Here is an 18,340-nt window from a genome sequence, read left to right as displayed (position 1 = left end):
CCTAGCGATGCCAATGGGAAGGTCCCTGCCTCCCCCGGGGTGGTGACCCCGAGCCCTGGGGCAAGTCTCAGGCATCACCGTGGATTCAAACCACTGCTGTGGAGGCTGGAGAGACAGACCCCTCTGCAAACGGTTTGAAGTCATTAACGATTTGGGTAAAAACCAATCTGGAGGCTGTCAGCATTCCGGGAGGACGATGGGTAAGCCAGGGGACCAGGCTCCTTAATCAGGGTGGGAGATTTGGCCAAACAAGCAGCTGGGAGCCCAGCAGACACAATGGGGAAGCTGTCCCCCTGCAGGGAGGCGGGAAGGGGCTGCTCCGCCTGGAGGGAAAGAGGGAGAGGCCTGTGAGTGCCACTCCCAGAAGGAGGCTTCAGAGAGCAGCCTCCGCTGTGAGCCGCAGAAACCCCCTCCCGGGGCCTGGCGGGGGCGTTCGGTGGTCAGGGACAGGCCTGGAGTCGGGCAGTGTGGGCCTCACTCCCAGGTGCAATGAAAGCCGCCAGCTTGTGCGTCACCAGAGGCGACCTGCCTCGCCCCCAGCAGCCCAGCTTTCCCTTCTGCGAAGGGGGCTGATGGTGCCCAGCTCTGTTGTGAGATGAAAGACCCATGTTTGGATATTGCTCAAAGCTCTGCTGCAGACACGCTGTCCCTTGGGCATCCACGGGATGGGACCCAGGACTGCCCCTGCCCCCAAGAACAAAACCCCTGGATGCTTGTGTCCCTTATCAAAACAGCCTGGTATTTGCACGCGTGCTAAGTCATTGCAGTCGTGTCCAATTCTCTGCGATGCTATGGACTATAACCCTCCAGGCTCCTCTGTCCGTGGGATTCTCTAGGCAAGAATACTGGAGCGGGTTGCCATTTCCTTCTCCAGGGGATCTTCCAGACTCAAGGGTTGGACCCGCATCTTTTATGTCTTCTGCGCTGGCAGGTGGATTCTTTAGCCCTAGCACCACCTGGGAACCTAGCAAATCCTTCCACACACTTTAAATCATCTCTAAACTCTTCAGTATACCGAATACAATGTAAATGCTGTGTAAATAGGTGCCATTGTGTAAGGCAAATTCAAAGTTTTGCTCTTTGAGAACTTTCAAGGAATTTTTTTTAAAAACTATTTTTCATTTATGGTTGGTTGAATCTATGGATGTGGAACCTGTGGATATGGAGGGCCAACCACTAAGGCTCAGCAAAGACGAAGGTGGTGGTGATAAAGACTGTGGTAGAGGGACAATGATGGGGAAGATGAAGGCCTGACGGAGGAGGACGGGGAGGACGTAATGAAGAATTAAAAGAGGATGAAGACGACGATGGTGATAGAGCATGGTAAGGATGGTGATGAAGATGGCAGTGATGGTGAGGAGGAGGAGGAGGAGGAGAAGGAGGGGGAGGAGTCATGCCAGGGGCAGGAATGAGCAAGACCCCCACCTCAGCCTTGCCTTCTCAGTTTGCATTCTGGCAGAGCAGATAGCTGGGCTGACCACCCAGGTGGGCAGACAGGTGGGTGTCTGCACTAGGTTTGGGGGCAAGTATCTGCAGGCCCCTCACAGGAAGTGCCGCTCCTTCAATCCTGGGCAGATTGATTAGGGGTGAGCTGAATTTTGACTCGATTAGGTTAAAATGAAATACATTTTGGATTTCCGTTGAGTTGGAGTTGGACTGAATTGAACCGAAATGAACTGCACTAAATTAAATGTGGGTTGAGTTGGCTGAAGTTGGGTTGGTGGACTTTGCTGAGATCTGAGAGCCTTCCAGTCTCAAGTGTCCCCCAGCAGCCCAGAGCTCTGCCCCGGCTGGCTCGGTGGCCCTGGGAGTGTTTGCGGAGCTGGGGACGTCCGTTCACAGCGTCACAGCCTCTCCGCCAGTGCCCTCTGCCTCCCATCTTCAGGGTGCCCTGGCGGTCAGGGATCCCCCAGTTTTGACTGCCTGGAAGTGTACGTGGGGATGTGTGTCACGGGAGGAGGGGGCATATAAGCTCCCATCCCAAAGAGGGGCTGGGACCCCCTTCTCCGCAGGAGGGTCTGCAGGGGGCAGGGACTCCACAGTAGCCTGTCTGTGGCCCCTGCTCACTTGCAGCTGGGGCTCCTTCAGCAAACCCTTGCAAGGGTTGGTCCCTAGGAGTACGGTCAGGGCTCCTGGCCCTCCCTCGAGGAACACTGAGGGGGCCCAGCTGAGTCTGCCGCCGGGGGCTGTGGGCACCTTCCCACTTGGACGCCCCATGGACAGGGGGCTCGCCGCTTCTCAGCCAAAAACTGGTTCTGTCACTCCCTTGCACTGGTTCCAACTCAGCTTCTAGGTGCCTGCAGAAGCCTCTGGCACTTTGCCAGCCCCGTGTGCATGGGGCTCTGACCCCAGCATCAGGAGGTGGGGGCTCGGGAGCCACCAGCCTTGCCAGCTGTCTCCAGGGCAGCTTCTTGGGCCTGGCAGCTGCCCAGGGCCGGGCAGGAGCTGGCTTTCACCTGGCTGCTCATCCAGCCCAGGGTAGGGCTGATAACGCCCTCCTCCCAGGAGGCTGGGGGCAGAGGCTGGGAAAGTGGGGGAGGCAGGAAAGCAGGCCAGGGAGGCAGGTCAGCCCAGAAAGTTTGAGGCTCCTTGATGTTGAGGGGGGTACCCGCTTCCTGCCTCAGACTCCAGCCCTGGCCCCTCCCGGAGATGGCAAGAGACCCAGCCTGCAGACAGAGGCAGCTGCTCTGCACCCAGGGCCTGTCCTCCAGCGACCCGAGGCCCCGGGGGGACCAGGGCTCAGCCAGCCTTGGGTCCTGGCTCCCTCCCCTCCTGCAGCCCGGCCCCCTACCCCAGGACTGCCCTGAGCCCCTAGTCCTCTACAGAACCAGGGCTGTGTGCCGCTCCCGGTTGCCATAGAAACAGAAAGCCTCAGTGGTTTGCAGCCTTGGAGATGCTGGCTCCTCCCCTCTCTGCCAACTTCCAGGTCCCCACCCCCACCCTCAGGGGAGGGAGCAACGCAGCTCTGGGCGATCCCACCTCCTTTCCAGTCTCATCACTGATAAGCCCCCGGCACTGCCAGGAAACCCGCTAACAGATGAGGAAGCAGGCCCAGAGAGGGAAAGCAGCCGGCCCAAGGCCACACAGCTCCCACGGGGCAGGGCAGGGGCTGGCCTGGGTTTCCCCAAGGTCATGAATCAGGGGCCTCCCAGGGAGCTGGGAGGCTCCCTCCTGCACAAAGCCCCAGGTTGCTCGGTGTCTGGGGTGGAGGAGATGTCTGCACCAGTGAGAGTCCCTACCCCAGTCCTGAGTCCTGGGCAAGGTCCCCTGGGCCTGCGCTCGGCAGCGAGGGCCCCCAAAGAGGGAGGAAGCACTTTATCAGTGGGCACGGCCTGCTGAGGGCGGTGGGGCCAGCCTTGGGAAGCTGCACGGGTGAACACAGGATGTTTGTCAAAACCGCAGGGTTCGGACCGTGGGGAGGGAACGGGCCGTGAACCCTGTGCTTTGGCTAATGGCAAGGGAGCAAGGCAGCTTGTCCACGGTCCTGGATGCACAGCTCCCCTTCCGGGGGGCACTGTCAGGGGGGCTGGGGGAGCAGGTATGAGGGCTCTGGGCCTCCCACCCACTGTTTCTGTAAACCTAAAATTCCTCGAAACTGTAAAGTCCATTGGTTAAAAAGACAAAATAACAAGAAGAGAATGGGGGACCAGCAAGGGGTGAGGGAGCTGGCGGTCCAGTGGGAGGGGGTGGTCCTGGAGTCTGTCCCCGCCCCCTGGGACTTGTGGCCCCGGTCATCTGGGGGCGGCTCGAGGTTGTCCCCAGTGCTGTGATAGGTGGTCAGGTGGGTGCAGTGGCCTTCCAGAGCATTCTGGGAGGAGATGTGACCCCCAGGCCTCCAGAGGCCCCATCTGGCTCCACCGGCCAGGAGAGGGGGAAGGTGGGGAGCCTTCAGATCCAGAGTGGGGGCTTGTGCAGTAGTGGGGGGACGCCCAGTAGACATCAAGGACCCAGCCCAGTTCTTCAGGCACCCATCATTTTGTTGTGTCCGTGTGACGTCAGCTGAGACCCAGGTGGGGAGGCCACCATGCCAGTCCCCAGGATGAGCTCCTGGGAACCTGGGCTGCACCAGGGCGGGCAGCGGGCCCGGCCCCCTGTGCCAGGTGGCAGGATCCCAGAGGGGGCTGCATCCACCCGCCTCCGGGATCTTCCAGCCAGAGCTGCCTCGGGCCGTTACACAGAGCTGGAAACCCGCTGACGCCCTCGGAAGACGGGGACTGCATTTTGCTGTAATCTGCAGCTCTTTTGACTTTATTTTACTTGCTCTTCCCTGTAATTATCCCATCGGTGGGTGAAAATAAACCTCGACAAAGAGACAGGCTCCCAGAAGGAGGTGTGAGGCGAGCGGAGGGGTGCGGTGCTGCCGGCCTTCCCGGCCTCCTCTCCCCTCGAGGGGCTGCACGGCGGGGGCGGGGTGCCCCTGCAGGCACTGGTCATTCTGGTTTGTCCACGACTGTCCCTGCTTAGCACAGAAATCCCATGTCCCGGGAACCCCGTCCTGGGTGAATGGGGTGGTTGGAGGGCCTTTGCACAAGCTCCTGCGGGTCTCCGGGACCACCCACCGCGATCGGCTCCCCCTGGGGCCCCACCTCAGCTCCAACCTTGGGGCTCCTCTCTCGACGCCCTTTGTTCGCCCCAGGCCTTGGGCCTTTTCTCCCCTTTCTCCCTTGGGAAGCCCACCCGGATCCGTCCCCCAGTTCCGTGCATGTCTCCCCCACAGAGCTCCAGACCCCAACTTTCAGCTGACAGCCGAGCAGTGAGGCTGCTGAAGAGCAGACGGGTTACACTCCCAGCCTCGGCCTCCTGTTCTGTGAAATGGGAATGGCCGCGACTCTGCTCGTGGGGACTGCAAGGGCTACAGTGATGAGTGAAGTCAGGGGCTTCGACCCAGTGCTCATCCCATCAGTTAGCCACAGGCACCCCTGATAGTGGGTCACGGAACTCCCGAAGCCAGGGCGAGATCTGCATGTTACAGACGAGAGGCCCGAAGCTCAGAGAAACGAATCAACTTGGGAAGACCCGGCCAATCAAGGCCCAAGGCCAGGTCCACACTGCCCGGCTGGGACCGTGAGGCCACCCACCCACTCCCAGCCAGCTTCCTCCTGTGGGTAGTGGTATGAGGTCATCCTGGACCGGCTTTTGGGGCAAATTCTGCGTTTCAGCTCTCAGAAGCATCTCCTAACTGTGCCCGTGGCAGAAATAGGGAGAAGGCCGTGCATAGAGAGACAGCTTATTCACAGGGGAGCCGCCTCTGGGTTTTTTAGCTCTGAAACAAGGAACCCTGCTTTGAGGGAAATAAGAAACATTTTCCCCTTTCCCCGCCTGGACTCTGAATCGCTGGGGTGTGAGACTAGCTGCTGGTAATTATTTCCACTCCCAGGAGAGGCGCCTCCCCAGAACGTTTAAACCTCTTGGCCTACTCTGTGCGTGCCCTGCAGGGACCCCCACCCACCTGGCTGCTCCTCCCCCTTGGGGGCCGGCCTTTGGAATAAGAGCGTTTAGCGTTTTCAAGGGTTCTCAGCGGAGGTGGGGGTTTCCCTTCCCCGCCCGGTGGGGACGCTAGGCCATGTCTGCTGACACTGATTGTCACAGCTCTGGAGTGGGGAGGCCCGGTGTGAACGATCGTGTCCAGTGGGGGCCAGAGGCAGGGACCCCTCTGGGTCAGGGAGCAGGACGGGGGACGCTGGGCCGGGATGTACTAACCCATCCCCCCTCACTCCAACTTCTCAAGAGCTGGCGAAGACTCTTGAGGGGCCCTTGGACTGCAAGGAGATCCAACCAGTCCATCCTAAAGGAAATCAGTCCTGAGTGTTCATTGGAAGGACTGATGCTGAAGCTGAAGCTCCAATACTTTGGCCACCTGATGTGAAGAACAGACTCATTTGAAAAGACCCTGATGATGGGCAAGATTGAAGGTGGGAGGAAAAGGGGATGACAGAGGATGAGATGGCTGGATGGCATCACTGACTCGATGGACGTGAGTCTGAGTGAACTCTGGGAGTTGGTGATGGACAGGGAGGCCTGGCGTGCTGCAGTTCATGGGGTCACAAACAGTCGGACATGACTGACTGACTTTGCCGCAGACCCCGACTTTGTCCCCTGCCTCGGTGTCTATTCCTGCTCCCTGAACACAGGGATGCCGCTGTCCAGGGTGACCTGCCATGTCCGGGGGCTGGGGGAGGGTTGAGAGTCACTTCCTGGCCCACCCAGCTCAGCCAGACCCCTTTGGACTGCCTCTGGCCAGGCCGCCGGGTCCTATGGAGGGTCAACAGGCCACCCCAGGCTGGGTCTGCTCCTCTAGCGGGACCCCTGAGCCCCGCTTAGGGGCTGGGTTGCGGGAGCCGCTGGCTTTGGGGCCCTGGGCTGCAGCCAGGCCCTGTGGCCGTGATGGATTGGGAAGACCGATTACGCTTTGTAAAATAATTTTCTTTTCTTTCTTCTTTTTTTTTCCCCCAAATAAATGGAAGAAACCTGTGGTTTGCAAATCTGCTGACCCAGCAGGAGGCTTCCACTGACCCACCCATGGTCAGCAAGAGGCCTGAGCCAGGGATGGAAAACACCACGAGGCAGACCCCAGCCTGTGGGGGGGAGCGGGTCACAGGTCGGCCGCCGGAGGAAGGGGTGACCACGCCCAGGCAGACCCCAGCCTGTGGGGGGAGCGGGTCACAGGTCGGCCGCCGGAGGGCCCCTGGGCACGGGCGTGGGGTGGGGGCAGAGAGGCGTGCCCCTTCCCCAGGAGGGTGTCACGGGTCTCCTCCTCACGCCCGTCTGTCTATTTCCTGGTGCCGCGAGGTCAGGCTCTGGAGTCCTGCCTCCGGGGCCTCGGCTTCCTCACTGGACGCATGTAGGCTCCCACCCACCAGGGAAGGGAGTGATCACGCTCAGGGAGCAGGCATCACTGGGAGGGAGCGTGTGGCAGATTTCAGCGCCACGTGGCCTCGTGCGGAGCTGCGACGCCTGGAGCTCATGATTGCCTCGAGCTCATCCTTCCCGCCCTAACTTCTAGAAGCGTCCCACTCTCATCCAGTGATGACAGGCGAGGGGCCCTCTGGTTGAGGTGGGGGCTTCCCTGGTGGCTCAGCTGGTAAAGAATCCGCCTGCAATGCGGGAGACCTGGGTTCGATCCTGGGTCGGGAAGATCCCCTGGGGAAGGGAAGGGCTCCCCACTCCAGTGTCCTGGCTGGAGAATTCCATGGACTGTACAGTCGGGTCCACTGGGAAAGAGTCGGACACAACGACGGAGCAACTTTGGCGTCTCTTCCCCGGTCCCGGCCTCTCCTCGCTCTCTTTTCCGGTCCCCCTCCTCCGCCCACCCCTTCCCCAGGGCAGTCAACCAAGCATCCTCAGGGCTGCGGCCGCCCAGCACCACCTCCACTGGACATACTGAGGCTCTGCCTCTCGTCCCCAGCGCTGACCTCGGCCTGGGATCGCAGACCTGGGTGTCCACCTGCCTCCCGGGTGTCCCTCAGAGCCTCAGCTGAGGCGCCAGACGGGCCCCATCCTCCTCCTCGCTCATCGTGCGGGGAGTCCAAAGGCTCCAGGGCCCAGACTCTGGAACCTTTCAAGGCGTGGTTTTGGAAGAGGCCAGGAGGGTGGGGGTGGGGGGCAGGGGCCAGGACCGAGGAGGAGGAGAAGAGCCCAGTAGGGCTGTGGAGCAGGCGACCAGGGGGTCTCGGGAGGTGGGCTGAGTACCGGCTGAGGGAGGAGGCCCTAGGCCAGACGTGTGGCCCCCACGTGTGAGCTGTGTGGGCACCGGGACCCGGAAAACTGCGGTTTCAGCGGCCCTGGGGCGGGGGGCGGGAGCACGCGGAAGGCGCTCACCGCACAGACGCTGTCATTAACTGTTGGCCTTATTTTCTGAGAGCTCCTGAAGCTGGGTGCTTTTGCACCAGGCCCCTGGCTCGAGCCCGGGCCCTGCCCCCCAGATCCCGGCAAGCCTTGCTCTGCGGGGCCGGGCTGGCCGTGTGTTCTGTTCAGCTGCTCCGCGTGCTGCGCAGCGAGAAGATTTCAAGCTCTTGGGAATCTGTAGCCACCCCACCTCTTCTGTCCTGCAGGGGCTGGGGGCTGGTGACGGGGGAAGGCTGTGGTCTGGCAGCCCACCCAGAGCTCATCTCTGCCCCAGGTCGTGCCGTGGGGAGGGCAGGGGTGGAGAGGAGACTGGGTGGGAGCGGCCTTTGCTGGGGCTGGGCAGGCCTGTGGACCAGTCTTTCCCCCACCTTGGGCCTGGGTTTTCCCTCCTTCCCGACAGGACCGACCATCTCTGGATACTGACATTGTCGAGTGGGGTGGTGGACCAACAAGGCTTAAGGGATTGAGGCCCACAGGGCTCCTCTCAAGAGGGACACCGTGCCAGCCCCACCCGCACACAGCCCCAGCCCCATCCCCAGGCCGACTCCAGGCCACTGAGGGTCCTGGAGATTGAAACCTTGCTACACACACACACAATTCTTCATCATCACCTGCTCTCCGATCCTTCTGCAGACACTCAGTTCAGGAAGCTGCAGGTGCCGCCCTGGGGGCCTCAAACCCCGAGCAGGATAGAGCTTCTAGTGGCTTCTAGTGCTGTGTCATGAGGAGCCTGGAGGTGGGACCCACGGCCTTGACACAGCTGGAGGGATGGTACCATGCCGGGAAGCTCAGCGGGGCTGGTGGTCTCCCTCTGGCTGGCCTGGGGGCCTTTCAGCCCCTTTTGGGCTCAGTGGTAGCTTGGAAGGTCCTGTCTCCCAACTCCATTCTTGTTTATTCATGGTGCTCAGATTTTTCAGGCCTCCCCTGGTGGTGAGGCTACCTTTCACCTCAGGCTTCTGCCTGTTTCCCACCCCCCCCCAAAGGTTATTTTTATATTTCTGCTATCCAGCCACAATCTGCAACCCATACACCATTCCATCTGCATACCTGCCCACCCACCCATCCGTCCGTTTATCCACCCACCCACCCATCCATCCATCTATCCACCCATCCATCCATCTATCCACCCATCCATCCATCTATCCACCCATCCATCCACCCACCCACCCGTCCATCCACCCACCCACCCACCATCCATCCACCCACCCACCCACCCACCCACCCATCCACCCACCATCCATCCACCCACCCACCCACCCATCCACCCACCCACCCACCCATCCACCCACCATCCATCCACCCACCCACCCACCCACCCACCCACCATCCATCCACCCACCCATCTATCCACCCACCCACCCACCCACCCACCATCCATCCACCCACCCACCCATCCACCCACCATCCATCCACCCACCCACCCACCCATCCACCCACCATCCACCCACCCACCCCACCCACCCACCCATCCACCCCCCATCCACCCACCCACCCCACCCACCCACCCATCCACCCACCCATCCATCCACCCACCCACCCATCCACCCACCATCCATCCACCCACCCATCCACCCACCCATCCATCCACCCACCCACCCACCCACCCACCCACCATCCATCCACCCACCCACCCACCCACCCACCCACCCATCCACCCATCCACCCATCCACCCACCCATCCACCCACCCACCCACCCACCCACCATCCATCCACCCACCATCCATCCACCCACCCACCCATCCACCCACCCACCCACCCACCCACCCACCCATCCACCCACCATCCATCCATCCACCCATCCATCCACCCATCCATCCACCCACCATCCATTCACCCACCCACCCACCCATCCATCCACCCACCCACCCACCCACCCATCCATCCACCCATCCATCCACCCACCATCCATCCATCCACCCATCCATCCACCCATCCATCCACCCACCATCCATCCACCCACCATCCATCCACCCACCCACCCACCCATCCATCCATCCACCCACCCATCCACCCACCATCCATCCACCCACCCACCCACCCACCCACCCACCATCCATCCACCCACCCACCCACCCACCCACCCATCCATCCACCCACCATCCACCCACCCACCCACCCACCCATCCACCCATCCACCCATCCATCCACCCACCACCCATCCACCCACCATCCACCCACCCACAACATGTATCATTCTCTCCACTTCCCCACTCATCCTTCCATCCACCCATCCATCCATGAGTCCCGCCACCTGTCCATCCAGTCGCCCACTGTGTCCACGGCACTTGTTTGTGCGCGTGCATTCACTGGCCAGTTCCGCAGCCTTACTCGTCTCTCCCGTTCTTCCTCTGACAGGTGCACACCCTCTTACCATCCAGCCCCTCTCACCATCTGCACTCACCTGTCTACCCGTCTGCCCGTCCACACACCGGTTCATCCGTGTAGATCCACTGAACACCTACTTGCTCCATCCCAGGCCTTGTGGGTCCCAGGAACTCCAACATTCTCCAGACTGCCCGTATTTAATATCAGATCAGAACATCCGGCCTGCTCATCATGTCTTGTGCTTTGAGGGTCCTGATCGATGCCCAGATGTCTAGAGAGCAGCCTTATCGTGTATGTGTGAAGTGGAATTTCCAGCGGGGCACAGGCTGGAAGGGTGTGTCCATTCCCCTTTGGAATGAGCTACTGTGGGGGGAGGGAAGGGTGCCACCCTAGAATTCTGGAACGGAAACGGAACTTGTCATGGAGAGAGCCTGAAGTGGGCTGTTTCTTGGCACAGACGAGCTGTTGCCACTCCGTCCCCGGGTTTCCTTCTGTGTGTTTATGTAGCAACAGTGTCGAGGACCTGGAGCCCCTGGGGCGGGGCCGGGGGTGACAATACAGTCGTGGCCGCTCCGTCATATGCCTTGAGGGGAGGGGTGCTGTCCTCCAGACCCACTGACCTTAGTGTGTCTGGGAGGCAGGCTGTGCCCCGAGGGACCCAGAGGAGCATGTAAAGGAGGGTCCTCCCCCACCGTCTCCCCAGATTTGGAGGCAATTTGTGGGGAGCAGGAGGTGAGAGGGGCCTGCATTTATTGGGGAGGGCTCACTGGTGGGGAGGGCAGCTCAGAGCTGCTGGCCTGTACGGAGTTCGGGGCTGGGGGAGGAGCAAGGGCTGCAGCCTCGTGCGCTACCCCGGGCTGGGTTCCCTGCCCGGCGTGTCAGCCGGGGGCCGCCAGAGTCAAGTTCTGAGGACCCGGGGGGGGGGGGGGCAAGCCTCGCCTGGACATGCCACTGATGAGCTCCTCCAAGGGACCCAGGTGCATCCTCGGCAGCCTTGACCTGAATCTCTGCTCAACCAAGGCCCCACCCCAGGGCTTGCATAATTAGTATCTCCTAACCTAATTACAGAACTTCCTGCTAATTCCCAGGGTGTACTTGAGGGCGGTCTACAGCCCCTCCTTCACGTGGATGCTGGAGAAAGAGGCGGAGAGTATTGCTTGGAGTCAGACCCACCGCCTTAAATCTTTGTGGTGCTGTGTGCAAGCTGTGTGACCTTGGGTGTGCGGCTGAACCTTTCTGAGTCTCATTCCAGGGACTCTAAAATGGGGGTAGGGATGTTCGACCCTGTAGGGTGTAGCAGAGTGGTTGAGAGAACGCGCCTTTCCTTCCCCAGCCACACGTATTCCTGGCCTGGAGGAGGCCTGGCTCTGGGGGTGCCTCTCTCCCTCCCGTCCCCCTGCCCACCCTCCCCCTCCCTTCCTCCTGCCCACCCTCTGCCTCCCCCGCTGGTGGAAGCAGACAGCTCTCCCAGAACAGCTGCCGGCTGGAAAGGGCTCGGCCTCTTGCATTCCTGTTTGAGAGTCTTAAATATAGGCTAGGCAATTAGGACAATCCTGCAGATGAGTTTTGAGAAATCAGTTTGGCCGCTGAGCGGGTGAAGAGAGCCAGCCGCCCTCCTGCCCGCCGGCCTGTTTTTGCGGAGCAAACAGGACAACATCACCCTGATGTATTGCCTTATTTACTGAGCAAACCCCTGCGCCCAGGCCAGCCCTGCGGGGCAGCGGTCCAGGCTCACAAGGAGAAGGGGGTGACTCAGGGCCTACAATGTTCCCCGGGTCTGGGCAGGGGGCCGCGGACCTCAGGCCGCTTTGTCACCCTGCTGCCCACCTCTCCCAGGCCCCAGCCAGCCCATCATGTCCTGGGGGCCGCCAGCCCCACCCTTCCCTGTCCCCTGATGGGCCCCGTGCCCTCATGTCTCAGGTGCTGGGACCCTGCGGGGGCCTCACCCTGCCGCCCCAGCCCTTAGGCCATGAGCTCACCCCAGCCTCCTCTGCAGAAGCATCTGCTGGGCCCAGACAGCCCTCCTAGGAGGAGGTCTCCCCTCCGCAGCCCCGCGTGAACCCCACGGCTGTCCTGCACTCTCTGTGTCTTCCCTAGGCTCTACCTGGGACAGGCTCTGCCTGGGACAGGCTCAGGATTCCAAACACTTCATGACATGGATGGATGGCTGACTCTCCTGCAGAACACACCGCACGCCAGGTCCTGTTTCAGAAGTTTCCACGCGTGTTAGCTCACTCACTCCTGGGACAGCCACACTGGAGGCACCCTGATGACCCTCCTGCTTTGCAGATGGAGAGCCTGTAGTGTGGAGCGTGAGAGCCTCACGGTGACGGGAGGGACAGGAGCTGGGAGGACGCTCCCTGTGGCATCTCTGCCCAGCCACGAGCCCGTGGGGAGGACGGGGCAGTCCCTGCTCGCCCCGCTCCCCACCACCTCCAGGGTCAGCTGCCCCACCCCTGCCAATCTGCCCCATCCAGGGACGTGGCTCTCAGCCCTCTTCCATCCACCGCTCCTGCCTTTTTGTCTACAGACGTGGTCTGGTCACTGGCCCTGTGGCTCCTTCTGGCATCCGAGCTCCTCCCTGTTTGTGGCTGCTGACCTGTCACAATGGCTAAGAGGGGCCCCCAGAGATAGGTTCCTGTCCTGAGCTCTGGAACCTCGGGATGCAATCGTATTTGAAAAAGGGATCCTTGCCAAGAGGTAAGCAGTCGCTGATCTCTAGATGAGGTTGTCCTGAATCACCTGGGTGCCCCCAAAACCAACAGGCATCATCCTTATGAAAGACACAGAGGACGGAGGGGAGGGGCCGTGTGACGATGGAGCAGAGGTTGGGCGGATGTGACCACAAGCCCAGGGGCTCCTGGACCCCCAGGAGCTGGGAGAGGCGGGAGGGGCACCCCTAGAGCTCCTGGAAGGAGTCCTGACACCTTGATCTGGATGTTTGGGGCCATAAATGTAAGAAGATAAACTTCTGTTGCTACAAGTCACCCAGGTGGTGGTAATCTGTACGGCAGTGGGAAGACTCGTGCATTCCTGGGCCGGGGGGGGGTGATGCTCCATTGCCTCCACTTTGCGGACCCAAGAGCAGATGTCATTTTCCGAGGACGATGGGCTCCAATGTGACTGAGCCTTCCCCTCGCCCCGGGGTACCTCCAGGTAGGGTTTGGGGAGCACGGGGACACAGCCCTGGGCACCTTCTCAGCCCCTCCAGGGCCGCCTTCTCTCTCAGCTGGCACCCTGCCTGTGCCAGATGGGACCCCCCAACCATCCGCCACTTCAGACCCTGGGGGTTGGCTTCCTGGGTGGCTAGGTGATGTGAGCGCAGATAGCAGGGGTCGGTGCCCAGCAGGGAATGGTCAGGAGACAGGGGTTGGGCAGCGCCCCCTCCACGGACCAGCCCGTGTGAGGTTCCTCCGTGCAAACCATCCTGAGACACTCCCTTGTGCCGACCAAGCACGATTGCCTGCCTCTTCCTGCTCACAGTCTGATGGCGGCCAGTGTGGCGGCCTCTCACCCCAAACCCCTCTCCTGGTCTGCTTCCTGTCCCCTGATACCCCCCGCCCCGTCCTGGCCTTGCCCCTCTCACGAGAAGCGACGGCAACTTCACCCTTGCCTCAGGCTCTGCTCTCCGGAGGTCCTGGCTGAGACAGGCAGCCTCACATCCTGAGCCCCTCTGGCTGCCCGTGGTACCCACCTCCCCCCCACCCCGCCATGTGCTCCTGACTCCTCACCAGCCTCATCCTTCTACCGAAATTTGCCCCTGGCACTCTGAGGGTGGCAGAAAAGCTAGTCAAGACAGCCCTCTCTCTCAGTCGGCCAGCAGCGGCCAAGGCCCTCTTCAGGTGCTCACCCATCTCAAGCTGGGCTGGCTTGGGAGTTCTGGGAGGTTAGAAGGGCCAGAAGTTTACTGGGTGATGCTCATAAAAGACAACGGGGCAGGCAGGGCCCGTGGATGGCAGTGCTGGGCTGGCCCCTGCGAACGGGGAGGCAGAAGACCGGCCAGGACCCGAGGGCCTGGGACCGCAGGGAGGCTCGGGGAGGGTCCCAGCAGGCCCACAGCAGCTCCCGGGGCAAGGCTGCCGCAGAGGCAGCTGCGAGGGTCAGAATCGGCGAGCCTGGCCCCGCCATGCCTGGCCACTGCAGAGCCGCCGAGGCTGTCTGCAGCCTCAACTCAGAAGCAGAGCCAGCCTGCAGGTGCCGTGGCTGTGCCTCTGTGTGTGTGCGTGTCCGGTGGGGTGTCTTGAGGGAGAGGCGAGTTCTCTTCCATCACTGTCCATAAATGTGGATCGACTGTGAGCCCAGCCCGAGGGGCGCCCACAGGCATCAGCCCCTCCCCAGTCCAGAGTGGGCGCCAGAGGGGAGAAGGCAATTCAGGGACCAGCGCTGTAGCTCCCGGAGCCACCGGCCCAGGACCCCGGGACCTTCTGTGCTCCCAAGGGCTCCCGTGATCCCGACGCCCTCCCATGCCCCCGTCCTGCCCCCACCAACGCTCAGCTGGACCCTTCCGCTCGCCGCGGCGCCTGCAGCCTCCCCAGGGACTCTGAGCTCGCAGGGGCTCAGGTTGCTGTGGTCCCCAGACTCTCCTCTCCCCAGGACCTGCTTATTCCTGATTCAACACACAGCGGGGTGGGCTCGGGGGGCCCCTGGTGTCCCTGCCACTCTGGGGGGCGTGGGGGAGGTCATGCGGACACGAGGTTCCCCTGCTGACTGAGCCCTTACCAGCCAAAGTGAGCTGGAGGCTGGGGGAAGGTTCCAGTCTTCCTTGTTGGTGGGACTTCAGGCTAGAGCTGGCAGCTGAGACGTCGGGGTGAATGAGGTCCTGTTAGCTGACTCACCGTGGGGACGAGGCCGAAGCCCCAAGCCAAGTTCACGCTGACCACCTGGGCGTGGCCAGGGGTCTGCCTGGCCTGCCTCTCCCGCCGTGGAGGCTCCTCGGCTGTAGACCCCTGGGGCAGCCCGGGACCCCCGGATCTCCCCAACACCCCGATCTATGGCTCTCCTCTGCATCCCGGGGGTCCCGTCGGGGTCCTGGGGACTGGGGGTCCTGGGGACGGGGGATCCTGCTCAGCTTCTCAGCTCTCCCACCAATGTGATGAAGTCCCCATCACATTGCTCTGCTTCAGAGCAATCTGCCACTTTGAGGAAGATTTAAGAAAATGAATGTCAGCAGAGCACTTGGCCGTGGAAATCATCACCGTCTTCCCACAAGCATGGTTGTGCGGGGCTCACTGGGTTTAACTGGCCTGCGGCTTGCTGGTGCCCTGGGCAGGCTTCTCGGCCCTGCAGGGGGTCAGCCCCCGCACCCCGGGGTCAGACACAGCCACGAGCTCGTCCAGTCTGGACACCGCTCATGACAGGGAGGGAGAAGACAGGGACAGAGACACGAGCCCGCCATCCTCGCCACCTGTGGCTCTTCTTGGTGACACGTGGATTTACTGTGCTAAATCCCTCCTCGCCTTCCCAGGGCAGCTCCAGGGGGCAGGGACTGGTCAGATCAGCTCACTCCCCGTTCCCCAGAACCTGGATGGGGCCTGGCCCACAGCGGAAGCTCGAGATTTGTTCAATAAATGGATGGATGGATGAGCGGATGGATGGATGGGTGAGTGGATGGATGGAAGGGTGAGTGGGTGGATGATGGGGGGATGATGGGGAGATGATGGGGGGATGATGGGGGGATGATGGATGGATGATGGGTGATAGACGCTGGATGAGTGGGTCGGTGAATGATGGCTGCTAGCTGCCTGGCTGGCTGGGTGGGCAGGTGGGCAGGTAGGGGGGTGGATGGTTGAGAGAAGGGGGTGGATGACGGACGAGTGGGTCAGTGGATGGATGGGTAGTGGGTTAGTGGGTAATGGATACGGGCTTCCTAGGTAGCTCCGTGGTAAAGAATCCACCTACCAACGCAGGAGCTGCAGGAGACACGGGTTCCATCCCTGGGTCAGGAGGACCCCCTGGAGGAGGGCACGGCACCCACTCCAGTGTTCTCGCCTGGGAGATCCCATGGACAGAGGGGCCTGGTGGGCCCCAGTCCATGGGGTCGCGGACAGTCCCACACGACCGAGAGACTAAGCATGTGTGCACACGTGGTCAGTGGGGGGAGAGGCGGGGGGAGGGGTGGGCGGGTGGAGGGTGTGTGGTGGGTGGAGGGTGTGTGGTGGGTGGGTGGTGGGTGGTGGTGGGTGGAGGGGTGGGTGGCTGGTGGACATCCCTGAGAGCCAGGCCCTGATGTGGGTGCCCTCAGGCCCCTGCTCCCCCGTTCCTCGCCAGCTGCTGGAGGGGGTGGCTTTGTCATCCACTCCCTGCCTGTGTGTGGTGAGCACTTCACAGCTGGCCCCACGCGTGCTCTGAGTGGTGAGCACTTCACAGCTGGCCCCACGCGTGCTCTGAGTGGTGAGCACTTCACAGCTGGCCCCACGCGTGCTCTGAGTGGTGAGCACTTCACAGCTGGCCCCACGCGTGCTCTGAGTGGTGAGCATCTCACAGCTGGCCCCACGCATGCTCTGAGGAGGCGGCCCCTGCCTAGGGGCATGTGCCGCAGCGTGTCCGCTCACTGCGGAGCCCAGGCCACCACGAGGGCTCAGAGCCAGGGCCAGGCCTCTGGCTAGGCCCCGTGGCCTCAGCCAAGCCTGACGCACTGGCGCACCTTCCCTCCTTCCTGGGCGGCGTCCCTGTTCCCAGCAGGCTTCAGCCTGGGGTCTTCACAGTCCAGTCTTTGAAATCAGCTGTGGGCTTTGGGCAGCCCCTGAGAGGAAAAATCATGGTCAACTTTGCGGTTAAGAATGAGTCCTTTCCTGCTCTCCCCCAAACCTGAGCCGGTGTGGGGGAAGGGACAGGAGCCAGCCCGCCCCCTGGACAGAAAGGAGGCTGATGTGGGGGTGTCCCTCCCTTTCCCTGTGCTCCTTCCCCACCTGGCGCACTTTTCCCCAGCAGACTCCTACACATACGTCAAAACCCAGAAGGCCCGCTCAGATCCAGAGTGGGGACCGAGTCTTTTCTCCCTTCCTGTCCTCACACAGGTCAGACCCTTGGGGGTGACTCACCGAAGACAGTCTCCTGCTTACTGATGAGGAAACTGAGGCCGCAACGAGAGCCCCAGGCCCAGGCCTCACGGACCCTGATGGCTAGTCCCGATCCTGAGCTTGCCGGGGCCTCTGCCCCCTGTGATGGCCAGGTTGGTGGGCCCGCTCGGCCAGCCCGCAGTCCCCGGTGACTCACACACTCATCTTGTGTGAAGGCATTCCATAAGCGCATTCACTTCTACCCCTTCCAAGTGACTGGGCGAGGCCCATCCACCCTGGGGCAGGCCGTCTGCTTTATGCCGTCGGCTCCACAAGCTAAGCTCATCCAGGCGCCCCCACAGACGCACACAGAGTCGTGTTGACCGAACAGCCGGCCTCTGATCAACTGACACGTGCGAGCAACCACCCCGCTCACAAGCGCGGACTTAGAGCCGTGGCCCCGGTTTGGGCCTCACGCTCCAGGCCTGGGCCCAGGCCCTTCACAGGGAAGAACGGCCACGCGGCTGCAACTCAGGCCCCCGCACCCTGGCGCTGCTCTGATGGCGACGGGATGCTGAGGCCCAGAGAGGGTAGCAGGCCCCCAGGTCACACAGCAGGCCCCGCGGCAGCGACTCCCGCCGTTAGCTCTCTGCCAGCTGGGCTGGGAGGGTCACCGGTCCCCAGTCCTTCCCTGGTCCCTGGGCCCCAGTGCAGCGTGGCTGCGTTACCATCACAGGGGCCTCTGTTTTTGACCTCAGCAGCACCACACCTAACACTTTCTTTCATCTTCTCAATTGCCTCTCCCAGCAACCTGGGAGGCAGGGATGATCCCATTTCACAGATGGGGAGACTGAGGCACACAGGGTGGGAGGGATTCACCCAGGGTCCCAGCAACCCATGGGTACAGACCCGGCCTCGATGGAGTCACAGTTCAGTCATATTTTCTGCCCCCTGCCCCCACCCCCGTCAGCTTCCTCCTCCTTCCTGAGTCCTGTGGGGAGAAAGGGGGTCTGGGGGTCTCCGTTTAAGGTGCCTCTGTGTCTGCAGGCGGCGTGTGTGTGTGAGTGTGTGTGCATGTGTGTGTGTGCACACGTGTGCATGCCCGTGTGATCAGGGCAGGGACGGAATTACTCCTCTAAGCCCTGAGCCCACCGTGAATCCGTAGCTGGTT

General features: G+C 61.8%; 1 long non-coding RNA gene across 2 annotated transcripts; it reads left to right on the top strand.

The window, feature by feature from the left end:
- The first annotated feature begins 10,744 nt into the window (after positions 1-10,744).
- Positions 10,745-13,144, top strand: LOC132659985 (uncharacterized). 2 transcript variants are annotated; one of them, XR_009601116.1, is made up of 3 exons: positions 10,745-10,903; positions 12,269-12,370; positions 12,702-13,144. It is a non-coding gene; the product is annotated as an uncharacterized LOC132659985 (long non-coding RNA). The 2 variants fall into 2 exon arrangements; XR_009601115.1 differs by having other exon boundaries at positions 12,269-12,483.
- Positions 13,145-18,340: the final 5,196 nt, after the last annotated feature.

This window comes from Ovis aries, chromosome 6, assembly GCF_016772045.2.
Source record: "Ovis aries strain OAR_USU_Benz2616 breed Rambouillet chromosome 6, ARS-UI_Ramb_v3.0, whole genome shotgun sequence".
In the NCBI taxonomy this organism is placed as follows: Eukaryota; Metazoa; Chordata; class Mammalia; order Artiodactyla; family Bovidae; genus Ovis; species Ovis aries.
The sequence above is the reverse complement of the archived record's forward strand: the minus strand, read 5'-3'. Positions and strand labels throughout refer to the sequence as shown.